Source organism: Pristiophorus japonicus, chromosome 1, assembly GCF_044704955.1.
Source record: "Pristiophorus japonicus isolate sPriJap1 chromosome 1, sPriJap1.hap1, whole genome shotgun sequence".
Classification (NCBI taxonomy): domain Eukaryota; kingdom Metazoa; phylum Chordata; class Chondrichthyes; family Pristiophoridae; genus Pristiophorus; species Pristiophorus japonicus.
This window is the reverse complement of record NC_091977.1, coordinates 411,262,838-411,278,664: the sequence shown is the minus strand read 5'-3', so window position 1 is coordinate 411,278,664 and position 15,827 is coordinate 411,262,838. Positions and strand designations below refer to the sequence as shown.

At 43.8% G+C, this 15,827-nt stretch overlaps 1 protein-coding gene across 8 annotated transcripts in view; it reads left to right on the top strand.

Annotated features, from left to right (window-relative positions):
* The window catches only part of fam110b (family with sequence similarity 110 member B), a 183,345-nt gene that overhangs the window by 51,705 nt on the left and 115,813 nt on the right, over positions 1-15,827 (top strand). For 2 of the 8 annotated variants that reach the window (XM_070875672.1, XM_070875682.1), the window contains exon 3: positions 9,870-10,021. The exons of 5 other annotated variants lie outside the window; for them this stretch is intronic. The gene's annotated coding sequence lies outside the window, so the exon portion shown is untranslated. Of the gene's footprint in view, positions 1-9,869; positions 10,022-11,016; positions 11,042-15,827 lie in introns of those variants that run through there. One more of the 8 variants, XM_070875692.1, reaches the window with a different exon arrangement.

Here is a 15,827-nt window from a genome sequence, read left to right as displayed (position 1 = left end):
CTTCAAAACTCAATAATGTTCTTGAAATGTTGAGGTCAAGCATTCATAGATCAGACAAACAGTATGCATGCAATAGTACTTAAATATACACATAACAGATGGTACTTCAACCACACTTACGATTATAATAACTTCACTTAGCCTGCAGAGATTCGGGGGCGAGGAGCTACTGCACATGTGCGCACACTCTAGCGCGCATGTGCAGAGGTGCCGGCACTGTTAAGCCCGAAGATGTCCTGAGGAGCTCGGAGAATCACAAAATAGGTTTTCGGCGCCCTTTTTATTCTAGAAAGTCAAGGTGCGCCGTTTTTCCAGGGGCGGAAACTTGGGCCCTGAGTTTCTATCTGGGAATCTGCCAAGCACTCTGAAAGCAATCTATCCTTTCCAGCAGTTGGGATTTTAGTCATTCAAGAAAATTAGCAAGCACACATTTCATAGAATCTTGTGTTTCTAGGGGCACATTTTTGAACAGTCGGGTACAATTTGTTACTGCTCTGCTGGAGATTTGCAGTGCTGAAGTACCTAATATGTCACTTTATAAGGCATCTATCTCAACCCAGGTATACCTTTGATTGTAGGGCTTATGGAAGCTACCCTTTTTATGATTTCTAATGTGCATCTGGTTATGAAGACCCTTTAATTAAATTTGCCTCAGCAATGGTCCTCTCCACCAACTTCCTGTTGCAGTAGTTGATGTGGACCGGACATCAGCGCGGGATCTTAACTCAGGGCAGTAATGATCTGCTCAGGGATTCTCCTTCAGTCCCCCTCCTTTCTATGAAGCGGAGGGGAGCTCATCACCTAGGGAAATGGATGAAAGGAAAGTGGACATTTGAATGTTTCAATTACTCGTGTAGGGAGGGAAACTGTTTTGGTGGGCTTTAGAGTCATACACCACATCCACTGGTGGGTGGATTGTTTATTTGGACTTTCAAAAGGCTTTTGACAAGGTCCCACACAAGAGATTAGTGTGCAAAATTAAAACACATGGTACTGGGGGTAATGTACTGATGTGGATAGAGAAATGGTTGGCAGACAGGAAGCAGAGAGTCGGGATAAACTGATCCTTTTCAGAATGGCAGGTAGTGACTAGTGGGGTGCTGCAGGGTTCAGTGCTGGGATTCCAGCTATTTACAATATACATCAATGATTTAGATGAAGGAATTGAGTTTAATATCTCCAAGTTTGCAGATGACACTAAGCTAGGTGGCGGTGTGAGCTGTGAGGAGGATGCTAAGAGGCTGCAGGGTGACTTGGACAGGTTAGGTGAGTGGGCAACTGCATGGCAGATGCAACATAATGTGGATAAATATGAGGTTATCCACTTTGGTGGCAAAAACAGGAAGGCAGAATATTATCGGAATGGCAACAATTTAGGAAAAGGAGAGGTGCAACGAGACCTGGGTGTCATGGTACATCAATCATTGAAAGTTGGCATGCAGGTACAGCAGGCGGTGAAGAAGGCAAATGGCATGTTGGCCTTCATAGCTAGGGGATTTGAGTATAGGAGCAGGGAGGTCTTACTGCAGTTGTACAGGGCCTTACTGAGGCCTCACCTGAAATATTGTGTTCAGTTTTGGTCTCCTAATCTGAGGAAGGACGTTCTTGCTATTGAGGGAGTGTAGTGAAGGTTCACCAGACTGATTCCTGGGATGGCATGACTGACATATGAGGAGAGACTGGATCGACTGTGTCTGTATTCACTGGAGTTTAGAAGAATGATAGGGGATCTCATAGAAACATATAAAATTCTGACGGGACTGGACAGGTTAGAGGCAGGAAGAATGTTCCCGATACTGGGGAAGTCCAGAACCATGGGATCACAGTCAAAGGATAAGGGGTAAGCCATTTAGGACCGAGATGAGAAGAAACTTCTTCACTCAGAGTTGTTAACCTGTGGAATTCTCTACCACAAAGTTGTTGATGCCAGTCCATTAGATATATTCAAAAGAGAGTTAGATATAGCCCTTACAGCTAAAGGGATCAAGGGGTTATGGAGATAAAGCAGGAAAGGGGTACCGAGCTGAATGATCAGCCATGATCTTATTGAATGGTGGTGCAGGCTCGAAGGGCTGAATGGCCTATTCCTGCACCTATTTTCCATGTTTCTATATCAAGAGTAAGCGAATAAAATCTTTAAAGTAAGAAACACTTACTTCCGGTCAAGGTGGGATGCATCGTAGTTCACTGAGGGATGTAAGGTTGGAAATTGCTGATGCTCTTGCCACAATCTTCCAATCATTCTTTGATATGGGGGTGGTGCCAAAGGACTGGAGGATTGCAAATGTTCACCCTTGTTTAAAGAAAGGGAGAGGGATAAAATCAATCTGCCTAACATCGGCAGTGGGGAAACTTTGAGACAATAGTCTGGGACAAAATTAATTGACATTTGGAAAAGTATGGGCAAATCGTGTTTGACTATCTTGATTGAGTTCTTTGATGAAGAAACAGTGAGAGTTGATGGCATTTATATATGGACTTTCAAAAGACATTTGGCAAAGTACCACATAATAGACTTGTTGACAAAATTAAAGTCCATGGGATTAAAGGGACAGTGGCAGCATGGATATAAAATTGGTTTCAAGGACAGAAAGCAGAGAATCGGGATGAATGGTTGTTTTTGGAAGGAAGTATCCAGTGATGGTCTCCAGGGGTCGGTATTAGGACCACTACACTTTTTGAAATATATCAATGACCTGGATTAGGGTATTCCAGGTATAATTTCAAAGTTTGCAGATGATATGAAATTCTGAAATGTAGTAAACAATGAAAAGGACAGTAACAGACTTCAGGAGGACCTAGACAGATTTATAAAATAGGCACATGGCAGATGAAATACATTTTGATCGGAAAAATGAGGAGAAGCAATATGAGCTAAATGGCACAATTTTAAAAGAGGTTCAGGAACACAGAGACCTGGGGGTGCTTGTGTACACATCTTTGAAGGTGGTAGGGCAAGTTGAGAAGACTATTAAAAAGGATATGGGATCTTTAGCTTTATTAAAATAGAGTAGAGTACAAAAGCAAGGAAGTTATGCGAAACATTTATAAAACACTGGTTAGGCCTCAACAGCAGCATTGTGTTCAATCACACTTTAGGGAGGATGTCAAGGCCTTGGAGAGGGTGCAGAAGACATTGGGTGGAAAATTGTAGTCGGAGGCTTCCTTCGATCGAAAGCCTCCGACCGGAAATTTTTTAATGAAAATACCAGAGAAAAGTAGGATTCCAGTCGGAGGCCGAGTTTCACAGTCCAGCGTATGGGAACATGTCTTTCAGATATGTATTCGTATCCTGGGATCACGTGGGCCTGGACCACCAATGAACATCTAGCATGCTCATTGATAATAAGGGGAACTCCGTTTGTATGAGCTCCCATTATTATCAATGAGAATACCGCCCCCCCCCAAAAAAAAATCAAGAAACACAACACAATAAATAAAATTTTAAAAACACCCCGCACATTTAAAATTAATTGAAATTGAATGTAATTAAATGGTTTAGAAAAAAAAATTGGGAGGGGGAATATTTTTTTAATGAGTTTTAGTAGAGTTAAAAATAAACTTGCCTTAACGGACAGGGTTTTTAATATAAAAATTAGTGATTAAATTACATTGTTATATGTTTTAAAATTCTTACGATGGTAGAAGCAGGCTTTTACCAGGTGGAAGTTTATGAAGCCCAATAGCTCAATCTTTGCCCCAGTGATGTCCTTCCTGCAGGGATGCGTGCGATCTGTCGAAAGCTGGTTCTTGGTGTATTTGCGAGGCCTCTTCGGATGCTGCTGCAATTTTCAGCCCATTTACTAAACTGCTACTCGGGCTGAGGGACTTGAGTTATGTGGAGAGACGAGAGAAGCTGGTGGTGTTTTCTTTAGAGTAGAGAAGGTTAAGAGGAGATTTGATAGAGGTGTTCAAAATCATGAACCGGTTTCATAGAGTAAATAAGGAGAGTCTGTTTCTAGTGACAGAAAGGTCAGTAACCAGAGGATACAGATTGAAGGTGATTGGTAAAAGAACCAAAGGAGACAAGAGGAAACATTTTTTTACACAGTGCATTGTTGTGATCTGGAATGCACTGCCTGAAATAGTAACATTCAAAAGGGAATTGGATAAATACGGAAAAAATTACAGTGCTATGGGGAAAGAGCAGGGCAGTGGGATTAATTGAATAGCTCTATAAAAGAGCCGGCACAGACTCAATGGGCCAAATTGCCTTCCATGCTGTATCATTCTATGATTTTAAATATGGTAGCTTGTATTGGACAGGCAACACAGGTCGCGAATTCAGATCCCCCATCGTAAGTAATAAAATTGAGTTCAATAAATCTGGTCATTTGTAGACCAGAAATTGCCTGAGAGCTGCTAGATTGTTTAAAAAAAAACATAATTGGTTTATTAATGTTCTTCAGGGAAGGGGACCAAGGATCCCCCGCCCCCCTATCCAGTCTGGCCTACAAACTGTGCTCCACTCCTAAAAGATGTGGTTGACGCATTATGCCCTCAGGGCAACTTGAGATGTCAATAAATACTGACTTGTGAGCGTTGCCCACATGCCAAGTGCAAATAAAATCCTGGGGCAGTTTAACCAACATCTGAAGAGAGAAAAAACAAATTAAATTTTGGATAGAAATCCCTTGCTGGAATTTGGATAATAGTTCCTCTTATATTACCTCATCCAAATAAGGAATGTTTTATTGCTGGAAAATCAAATTCAGGCATCCAGTGTCAGCATCGGGCACTCCCAGTGGAATGTAGGAACAGGAGACGGCCGTTCAGTCCCTCGTGCTTGTTCCACTGTTCAATGAAGTCATGGCTGTCTTAATGAGCATTTTGGGCCAACCGACCTGGACGCCCATTTATCGCGCCAGAAAGTGCACCTAAAAAATACTTACCGATTCTCCGGATCCCTGCAGGTCCTCCAGGAGCTGGGCGCGGTGCAGCACGAGCTGTGGGGGGCGGAGCCAGGTCCCTGCGCTGAAAACAGTGCCGTGACTTCTGCACATGCGTGCTACAGTGGGGCGCGCATGTGCAGTAGCTCCAGGCGCCCAAAACTGAGTGGGAGGGGCCTGAAGCACGCAGCCCCTAGCCCTGGCCGAATGGCCTCACTGGGGCTGCGTGGATCAAGCTGCACCTCCCATGCCCAGCTCCTGCTTCCGACCCGACCCGACTCTACTCCCGACCCCCCTGCCCCCGGACCGGACCCGACTCGACTCCCGCTTTCCCTCCCCCCCCCCCCCCACCCCCCCGCCCCTGGATCTCGACCCCCACCCCCACCCGGGACCTCGACCCCCCCAGACCGGACCCGACCCCCCCGCTCCCCCCCCGGACCTAACCCGACTCAACTCGTGCTTCCACTCCTCCCTGCCCCGACACGACCCCCCGCCCCGGACCCGACCTGACCTCCCCCGGACCCGACCCCGACTCGAGTCTCCCCCCCCCCCCCCCCCCCCCACCTGCCACTGGACCTGACTCGACTCCCACTCCCCGCCCCCCCCCCACCCCCCAACCCGACTCGCACATCCCCGGCCACCTACCTGTAAATCCGGTGCTGGGGGTGGGTCCCGCCCGAAGTTTTGTGCCCGGCCCATTCAGCCTCCCTCTCCCCTCTCCCTCTCCCTCCCTTCTCTCTCTCCCCTCCCTCCCTCCCTCCCTCCATCTCCTCCTCCCTCCATCTCCTCCCCCTCCCTCTCCCCCCTCCCTCCTCCCTCCATCCATCTCCTCCCTCTCTCTCCCCCTCCCTCCCGTCCTCCCCCTCCCCTCGCTGTCAGAAACACAGACACTGACAGAGAGACAGAGTCACTGACAGAGACACACTGGGGGGGGCCGTCCCAGCACGCTGTTGGAGGGCTCCTGGTGCTGCAGTCGGTAAGTAGAAAATGTTTTATTTATTGATTTTTTAAAATTTTTTTATTTTTTATTAATTTTTTGGGGTTGATTTATTGGTTGGTTTATTGATGTATTTATCATTTATTATTGATGATGGCTCTTTATTTGTAAAACTGAAGTGTTTAATGTTTGTAAACTTCCCTTTAAACCCCCCCCCCCCCCCCATTTCCTACGCCTGATTTGTAACCTACGCCTGATTTTCTAAGTGTATGAAAGGTTTTTCTGAGCGTACAAAAATCTACACTTGCTCCAAACTAACTTAGAATGGAGTAAGTTGTCATTGCCTAAACTTTCAAAACTGGCGTAAGTGGCCGGACACGCCCCCTTTTGGAAAAAAAAATCTGTTCCAAACTGAAACTGTTTTAACTGACTGGAACTGGAGCAAAATAAATGCCAAGAATTGCAATTTCTAAGATACTCCATTCTAAACCAGTTGGTCCAAAAAAACAGGAGCAACCCAGGCCGAAACTTGGCCCCATGGTGTTGGACCCTTGCTTACTTGGAACTGAATGAAAACTACCTAAACTTCTTTCATGTAAGATATTTACAGCCACTGGAGACGTCTGACTCATTAGTTTGGGCTGGATTTGAAATTGGTTCCACAGATGAAAGGGCAGGAATTGGGGTCTAGCCCATTGAGCCACGCAGTTTCACCTTTTTTTAAACCTGGTTTTTAAGCTCTTGACCAAGATTATGTAATCATCAGAGAAAATAATGACCATGCTTGTACTTCCTTCTCTTTAACCCCCCCTCATCTTTTCCCTTCTCTGTTCTCGGATCCTTGTTCAGTTTTCCCATAAATGAATAAAAAAAGAAATTGTAACCAAAAATATTCTCAATCTCCCTTTACTGCACTCCCACCCCCCCACATATACACATTGTGAATTGTGTACCTCAGTACCGAATTAATTCACTTTGAGCTCTATTACAAGGGATGGATACTGACTGGAGCCAAAGCCAATTCATTGGCATGTGATGTCTGTTTATGCCCTGCTGCAGCTCCTCTTATCCTTCTGTAACTGAGTTGCCCTCATTGTAGGTTTGTTTTTACAGATTAGAGGCATTCCTGCTCTGGTGCTTTCCTATTACCGTGGTAAATTAAAATTGTCAACAAATTGAAAAGCATGCCTTTGTCATTTCATTTGAGTTGTGGGCATGTGCATCCATTTTCCTCTTCATTTTCATTTTCAGTTTAATTGAACTATCACATTGGCAGTTGCTACGAATTTGTAATTCCATAGTTGAGCCAGTTATGCACATATGGATATGTCCTTAATGAAAGTATATTCTACTAATATGCCTTAATAAAAGCATTCATACATACTTTTTATTGCATTTTCCACAAAATGCAAATTGCGATAATGCTTTAAAATACTTTAATCTCTACAATATAGTCCTGCATTATTCTGAATTACTTTCTGTGCTTGCCACTAAATTTAAACAGTCAAATATTATCCAATGCTTGCACCATAAACTTGCTTACGAAAAGGGTTTGGCAGTATTATTGCATCATCTGCAATCTTAACCCTCTTAGTATGCATTAGCTGTGCTACTGTCATAATGCCAACATTTTTTCTGTTTGCCCACTAATCTGAACGTGTTCCTTTTTCTTGTGCTAAAGATGGGAGTCTTGCCATCACTATCCTCTTAAACTAACTTTGAATATTTGCAGTTAAACACTGAGAACTAATGATTTAATCATAGAAGCCAGTTGAAAGGATTTACTTAACTTAAATATATGAAGGAGCAGAATTAAAATGCTGTAAATTGGCACCATTTGAGTCGTACGGCTAGAATTTTACAGCACACCCAACTGGTGATTATCCTCCATGAACCTCCTCGCGCCATACTTCATCTCGCCCTATCAGCATATCCTTCCATTCCTTTCTCCCTCATGTACTTATCTAGCTTCTCCTTAAATACAGGCTCCTGCCTCCCTGCAAACATTGGGGCCGTTGACTCTGTTTCTCTCTCCACAGATGCTGCCTGACCTGCTGAGTATTTCCAGCATTTTCTGTTTTTATGGCAGATTCACTAGATTATAGGAGCTTAGTTATTTCACAGCTCTTTTGTGTGTGTGGCAAAATTATAATCGTGTTGCCTGCATTTATCTCATGTTCACACAAACTTTGAGGAAAATATCACAATCCAGATTCAATGAATTAATGTATTCACATTAATTTGTGGATATGTGTTTTGCAACATAGTGAATTGTAAATATAATTAGATTAGTAGTCCATTTATTGAGGTGATGGTGTCAGCATGATAGAGAGCATGTGCAGGATACTGCAGGTGTCTTCTATGAGGGGCTGACGTCAGCACTGGACAAGTTGAAAGCTTTACATAGCAGCTGTAATCTCCATGCTGCATTGGACAGAATAGTCAGGGATATGCTCACAGTTGATATGGCAACAAATACTTGGGAGTAAAGCACTATAAACAGTGTACTTTCAATATTGTTTTATTGGAGTGAGGTTAATGATGATTCCAGCAAGGATCCTCAGCACCGACCGGGTGAGTGAGTACCTTTTTCTTTGTGTATTTCACTGAACACGTTTGTGCATAAAAATGAATACTGTTGATCATGGCAGCTATTTAATTTGATATTGCTGTATGTAATATAATTTGTACTCCAGTGGGACGTGGCAGCAAATGTGACCCATTATTATCGTGGCAGGAATTAGCTTATTCCGATGACTAGAGCACAGAGATGTATTGGTGTGCTCACTGCTTATACTTCAGTGTGAATATAATACTTTTGGTTACCATGCTTTGTTCCATTCATGTTGCTCTTACAAACATGTTTATGAATGGCTATTCCTGTCTGTCTTTGCATTTTACAACTACATTCCAGGATTATTTGATTATACAAGGCCTTAAAGGTTTGGCAGTGGATTTCTTATCGGTATTATTTCTTTTGAGATGATGTATGTCTTGTATATGAATTATTCATTGTAGAAATGGCAACTTATTCTTACAATTATATTTTTTTAAAGCAATATTGAATAATTTGGCAAATTATATTCAGCAAAAACACCACATCCTTTCACAGGCTGCGGATTAGGCCCAGGTCCTTATAAGAGCTGTATTGAAAAATCAGCATTTCACTGTTGAAGGAGTTGTGTAGATCTTGCATGCCATATCGTGTATTTACTTTTTAAAAGAAACACATTTGGGCAATGAGTATAATTTTTTGTAAATGTTACAGTTTGTGATTGTTTTACTTTGAAAAATGGTGATTAAAACTGCATCTCCCTGTTACATTAAAGGAAATCACCTTCACAAATGTGTGTATTTGTATTTAAATGAAAGAAGAGCCATACATCAAATTTGTCAGTGACACCTCATGCATGTGACAGTGTTGCATTTGACATGACTTATGTCATATGTTCAGTAAACACTTTTGTGGTGTAGTCGTTCGGACAAATATGGGACCTGGATTTAAATGGAAACCCAGACTGAAGGAATGAAAGTCTAATCTATCTGCCGGAAATGATTCTGTGTGAAATAAATTTGTCCCACAGTACAAAAGTGCCTGTAAATGAGCACTAAATTACCAACTTTACTCAGACATCATAGAATCACTAAGAAATTGGAAAATGTCATATTGGTGCAGTAAATAAGTTCTCTTAGGTTGGGAAACAGTAGAGGAAGTTGAACTCTACATCTAATTGCTATGAGTTGGAAGTGCTTGATGTTGACACTGGCTGCGAAGTACAGGTACTGACAAAAAAAACCTTCCAATTAATAACATAACAATCAAAATTATAATTACTTTAGTGCCTTAATAATTCAACAGTTACATTTGCCAACACCTCAGTTCAAAATCAACTATTGGTCCAAATTCAACATAATTGTCCCAGTTGTTTGATCTTTAATGCTATTATTTAAATGTTTGCATTCTGCTGATCATTGATGGGATTTTTATTTGGGTGAAGATCTTAATTTTTCAAATTACTGATTTTTATATCTTTTTTTTACAGGGCAACAGAATTGTTGGTAACACATGAGGTTCTGTCAAGTTGATGTGTAACTGATGAGAGCTGGTATCACTGGCGGGGGAGCCAAGTGAAAATTCCTTTTCATTAATTTGGGATGGTTAACATTTTCTACAATCGTTTTCAGCTCCAAAGAAGTGAATTGAGTAGATTTTTTAATTAGCCGAATTGATGAAAGCAAATATCAAAAAGCAGTTTGAGAACTTCTGATATGAATACAATGTAATTGATAAAATAGCTCAAAAGACAATATTTTTCCAACCTGATGTGTGTTTTATAAAAGACTGTGATTGAACTGTGTTTGATTCAAGGGGAAAAAACAAATTATCTGACTTTATTTGCTAAACCAAAAATAAGTCTACATATATGTATTTCTCATCACTAGGCCAGCATCTCTAAATGGGGTGTATTCAGGCAATCTGCAGTCGTGTGTATGTTTGCTATAATGTGGTATGTAAATGTGTGACACTTTTATGTGACGCGTACTGCTGTTTTTTTAGAATCTAATTGCCTGTACCCTGTACAAGTTTACCCAGCAGGATATCTTGTCATAGCTTCCTTGGCACTTGGCTAACTGATAAGGCCATATATTATGATAGATGGCCATTGAACCCATGTCTTTAATCCACCAGATATGCAGATAAATAAATGTGGATGTATATTTTCACTTTTGTTCCTGTACCCCTTCCATCTTTATACTCAACCTCTATATGGGAAATTTTGTTTTTTTAATCGCCTTTTGCAGCCTTCGCCACCCTTTTAAAATACATACTTTTACTGTGATAAAATTATTATGCTCATTTCATTAGCTGCTAGTCAATTTCCCACAGCATTGCATAGGGAGTTAGGAGCAGCTGTTGTCTTCAGGTATAGCAGGGTAGGAGATAGGAGATTATTTAATCAGGGGATGCAGGCATACTTCCAGCTGACTGGCAAGGCAGTTGCTCAAAGGGGCTTCCACAGACTTAAAAAAATATCTGCAAGCATTGCGTGCACAAACACCAACGTATGCAATACTGGTAGAAGATGAATATGATCACAAATTCCATCTGAAGCTTTGAATATTGTAAGTAATTTTATTTTAATGTTTTTTTTATATTGATGCAGTGCAACCTCTCCATTCACCCGGGTCCTCAGATTGGTGAAAGCTTAAAAAGGTAACACAAATTTAAAAGGAGACCTGCAGTCTGAGTAAACGTGGCTTAAAGGAAGACCGGGAGGAACCCATATTAAAACATCCAAAGTTAAAGTCTTCGGGGCTGAAATTCAGGCACTCTAGAAGCCTGGCGCACCTACAATTTCTTACCTGTTTTTACTGTCGCATGGGAAGAGATCACCTCCTGATCGATATTCAGGCCTTTGTCGGTTTTTTCAACAAGACCGGCAGTCGGTCTTAATGGGGGCGGAAGTCCTGGTGAGGAGCGGAAGTTTGGGGCAGGATCGAGTCTCCAGTGGAGACGTCAGTGCGTGTCTGCGTCACCATGTTTTTCCAGAATCGGCAATTCTGTAGGTTCGGCCACTGGGCCACCAGGGAGGGTTTCGGCCGGCTGCAGCCTGGCACCCAAGAGGGGGTGCCAGGCTGCCTGTTGGTGGCCCAGCCGAAACTGGGGCAATAATTGGCCGGCCGATCGGGAAGTCTGCCAGCAAAAATAAAAATATGGCGGCCGCAGCAGTGCACCCTCCCCTTGAAGGGCCGCTGCACTGCCGTGCCGCGCTCACACAGAACAAGGTGCACCGACAGAAAAAGATTTTTGCAGGAATATTTGGGGCAGAGTGTGCTGGAGGTGCGGGAGATCGGCGGTGCTTGCTTTTATGACGTACTTGCAGTAGTCGGCAACAGCAGGGCGGAACTGGGGACAGGCCGAATAATCCCCGAGCTGAATTTGGGCCGTGGCGGCCAATGGATTGCAACGCAGCAGCCACTCGATTTCGCCGCATGGCCGCCGCAAAACGGCAATAACTGGCCTTATCTGGATCCTGAATTTCGGCCCCTTGGGCTCTTGATGGGACAATGTAGATTTGTAGACCGTGTGGTCTCAGCTTGAAATGTTAACAAGCCAGTATCCAGGTTCTGAGTCAGTTGTAGAGAGGGAGTCGTCCCAAAAGCCATTCGAGGAACAGAGTATCAGTGGTGGCATTGTCTAATGGAATTGGAGCGCAGAATAGGAGCAGTGACCATGGGCCAGCAGAGATTGGTCCTGCAGTCCATCAGAGCTACGTAGTGCCTTCAGGTGTTAGCAGTGTGAACCAGCAGTTCTGGTGGATCAGCAGAAAAGCAACAAGCACAAGGAGGGAAATACAAGAACCAAGAGCAGTAAAGAGCTTGGAGCCAGGTGAAGGGTAAATCCACAGGATCAGTACAGCTGACTGAGCTGGTCCAGGGAACAGCTGTTGGGTGGTGATGCGCACACTATCTGGAAGAGCAGGAGCTGGTCCACCCCAAGCCAATGAAGGGAGTTCGAGGAGTTCTAATAGACAGCTGAAGTAGAGCAAAGTCAGTGGCCATGGGAAGCGAGCATGAGGCAGAAAAATAGAGATCATTCAGCCGCATCCAGAGGAGGATGGGAACCAGACGGAATGGATCAGAGCTAGCTGACCATAGAGGTAAAAAGTCTGAGCAGAGGAATGGAAACTGACCTCGCATGCACTGACAATAGTTGAATAGAGCCAGTTCAGCAAAGAATGTAGTCATGGTAGAAAGTGGTAGCAAAGGTGGAGATCATGTTAAAGGTCAGATGGCAGCAGAGAAATGACCTGGAAGAAAAAGTGTATTTCGACCCAGGACCCATCATCATCATAGGCAGTCCCTCGAAATCGAGGAAGACTTGCTTCCACTCTTTTTTTATAAAAAAAAAAATGAGTTCTTAGGTGACTGAACAGTCCAATATGAGAATCACAAGTGGGACAGACAGTGGTTGAAGGAAAGGGTGCGTGGGACTGATTTGCCGCACGCTCCTTCCGTTGCCTGCGCCTGGTTTCTGCATGGTCTCTGTGATGAGACTCGAGGTGCTCAGCACCCTCCCGGATGCACTTCCTCCACTTGGGGCGGTCTTTGGCCAGGGACTCCCAGGTGTCGGTGGGGATGTTGCATTTTATCAAGGAGGCTTTGAGGGTGTCCTTGAAACATTTCCTCAGCCCACCTGGGGCTCGCTTGCCGTGTAGGAGTTCCAAGTAGAGCGCTTGTTTTGAGAAACTTGTGTCAGGCATGCGAACAATGTGGCCTGCCCAGCAGAGCTGGTTGAGTGTGATCAGTGCTTCGATACTGGGGATGTTGGCCTGATCGAGGACGCTAACGTTGGTGCGTCTGTCCTCGCAGAGGATTTGCAGGATCTTGCAGAGACATCATTGATGGTATTTCTCCAATGATTTGAGGTGTCTACTGTATATGGTCCACGTCTCTGAGCCATACAGAAGAGCCGGTATCACTACAGCCCTGTAGACCATGAGCTTGGTGGCAGATTTGAAGGCCTGGTCTTCGAACACTCTCTTCCTCAGGTGGCCAAAGGCTGCACTGGCGCACTGGAGGCGGTGTTGAATCTCGTCGTTGATGCAGCAAAGAACAGCCGAGAAGCCAGTGGTGCACTGAAGTACACAGCTGAACCCAAAAAGTAGCAACGGGTGATGGATGGGTACTGTAGGCTAAATTATGTTACCTATTATTTGAAAAGATTGAATGGCAGAGAAGAATGGCAGGGAAGAGTCACAGCACCTGATGAATACAGTGTAGTCCAACAAAGGAGAGCAGTCTTGATAGCAGAAGTGTGCCAGGATCCAGGAAATCAAATGTGATTTCAAATGAGCAGAGTCCTAGCTATCAAAGAGCACAGGTAAAAATACAGAATAAATTTGGCCAAGGGATAGGATTGGAAATGTGTTCTGTACAGATAGCTTTAACTTGTAGCTTGAACTTGTGCATTGAACTAAAATATGTTCCTTATTAGGAGTGGGCAGTCTTAAGTGGTGGGGGAGGAGGGCAAAGGATTGCAGAATATAGCTGGGATTGAATTGCAAGCTGCCAGCCCAGGAGCCATCTGGGTAATCCTTGAGCAGTAAGTTTTCTGGACAAAGTTCTAATACAGAGCAATGGACTTGGACCCTATTTTGTAGCATGTGATGGTGACACTAGTGACTTTTCCCACGGTTCGTTCTCTTACTGCTGATGTATCTGTGTGCATTCTAACCCTTAACCTGGACTTCTAACTGATTCCCTCGGGAATTAAATAGATGTGCTCCCTCATGGAAGAGTGTAATATATTGATGAATTATGCATTTCCACAGTAGTGATGAGTCTGCCGCAGTTAGGTAGCCTGCTTCACTGTTTTGTCCTTGTTCAGGCCGGGAAATGTGGCCACTTTCTCATGCCCAGAGGGTGGTGGAGGTCTGAAACTCACTGCCTGAAAGGGTGGTAGAGGCCAAAACCCTCATCACGTTTAAAAAGTACTTGCATATGCATGTGAAGTGCTGAAACCTACAGGGCTACGGAGCTGGAAAGTGGGATTAGCCTGGATACCTTCTTTTTCGGCCGGCACAAAGTCGATGGGCCGAATGTCCTCCGAATGGCTCTGTGTTTCCATGTATCTGTATGGTGCTAGCATCTGTGAAACCACATCCTATGATGGATCATTGCCATTAGGAGAGACAATTGGAAAGAATGGCACTGTATATAGTAACTGGGCATAGTTTGTGTAATCCAATTACTGAATTGAAGTACTTCCAGGCTTACCTTAGAAATCATATGAAGTTTCTTATTGCTCTGTTTCAGTGAGTCAAATAAAAATAAAATTCCCCATCATCATTAACTGTTTTATATAGGTGACCACAATCTTAACTAGTTACATTGATCACACCATTTTCCTCACTGTGGATTACTAAAATGCCTTTAGAACACTATGGGCCCGAAATTGGTGGACATACCGCCCAAAATCACGAAATTCGTTGATTAATACCTACATACCGGCCAACGGAAAATTGATCAGCAACATATCGCCGTGCACCGTCCGCCCATGCACACCGCCAACATACCGTCCAAAACTGCAAAATTCATCACTTACCACTGACATACCGCCGACCCTGCAGACTGTCCTGGAAAAGGTGGTTTTAAGTCGCTCTTCTGTCAGCGGTATGCATCTTTACCTGTAAACAATTGCAAACAATTTTTAATCTCTTGCCTCCCAGTCGCTCCCACCCCCCCCTCCGCCAGTGACGATCTCCCTTCCCCCGCCCCCCGGCCACATCAGCGATTCTCCCCCATCCCCACATACCTGCATATCGCTCTCAGGCTGGCAGTCTCTGTATTCTCGTCGGTGCCCCTTGGAGGGCGGGACGGGGCGGGCGGAGCTTCGCAGCAGCATATGCGTGCGCACAACTTGGGACCCGAAGATTCCCAAGTGAAAATGACTCACTGCCCACACACCGTCGGCTGCGCTGCACTCTGCTCAGCATGCCGCCAAGAAAAAAAGTGACGAAAATCGCACACACTGCGCCCCAGTGGTACCCGGCGGTATGAAACGACATACCACCAGCATACCGCCGAGAAATGGGCAGACCATCAATTTTCACCAATTTCGGCCCCATAACTGAAATATGTTCACCTTTTAGAAAGAGTTTATTTAATGTACTGTGCTTAGCTCTTTTTAATGGATTACTTGGTGAGAAGACATTCCTAGATATAAACCATAGGGTTTTGCCTTTTTAGAAGGACGTTTTCAACATTGTCCAAGTTTTACTCCATCATTGTATTTGAGATTTAGTTTAGTATAAAGTAGAGATGAGGGAGACTTTTTGAAATTTATATGCTTGAAACATCCACTTTCCTTCAGATAAACAGAACTAGCATGTTCTTGAATCAATTTTGGTAATCTACCATAATAATCCATGTAAAAGGGATTCTATTCTTTTGAAAAAAAATTGAATAAGACATAAACCACCTTCTAGGAGCCCAAA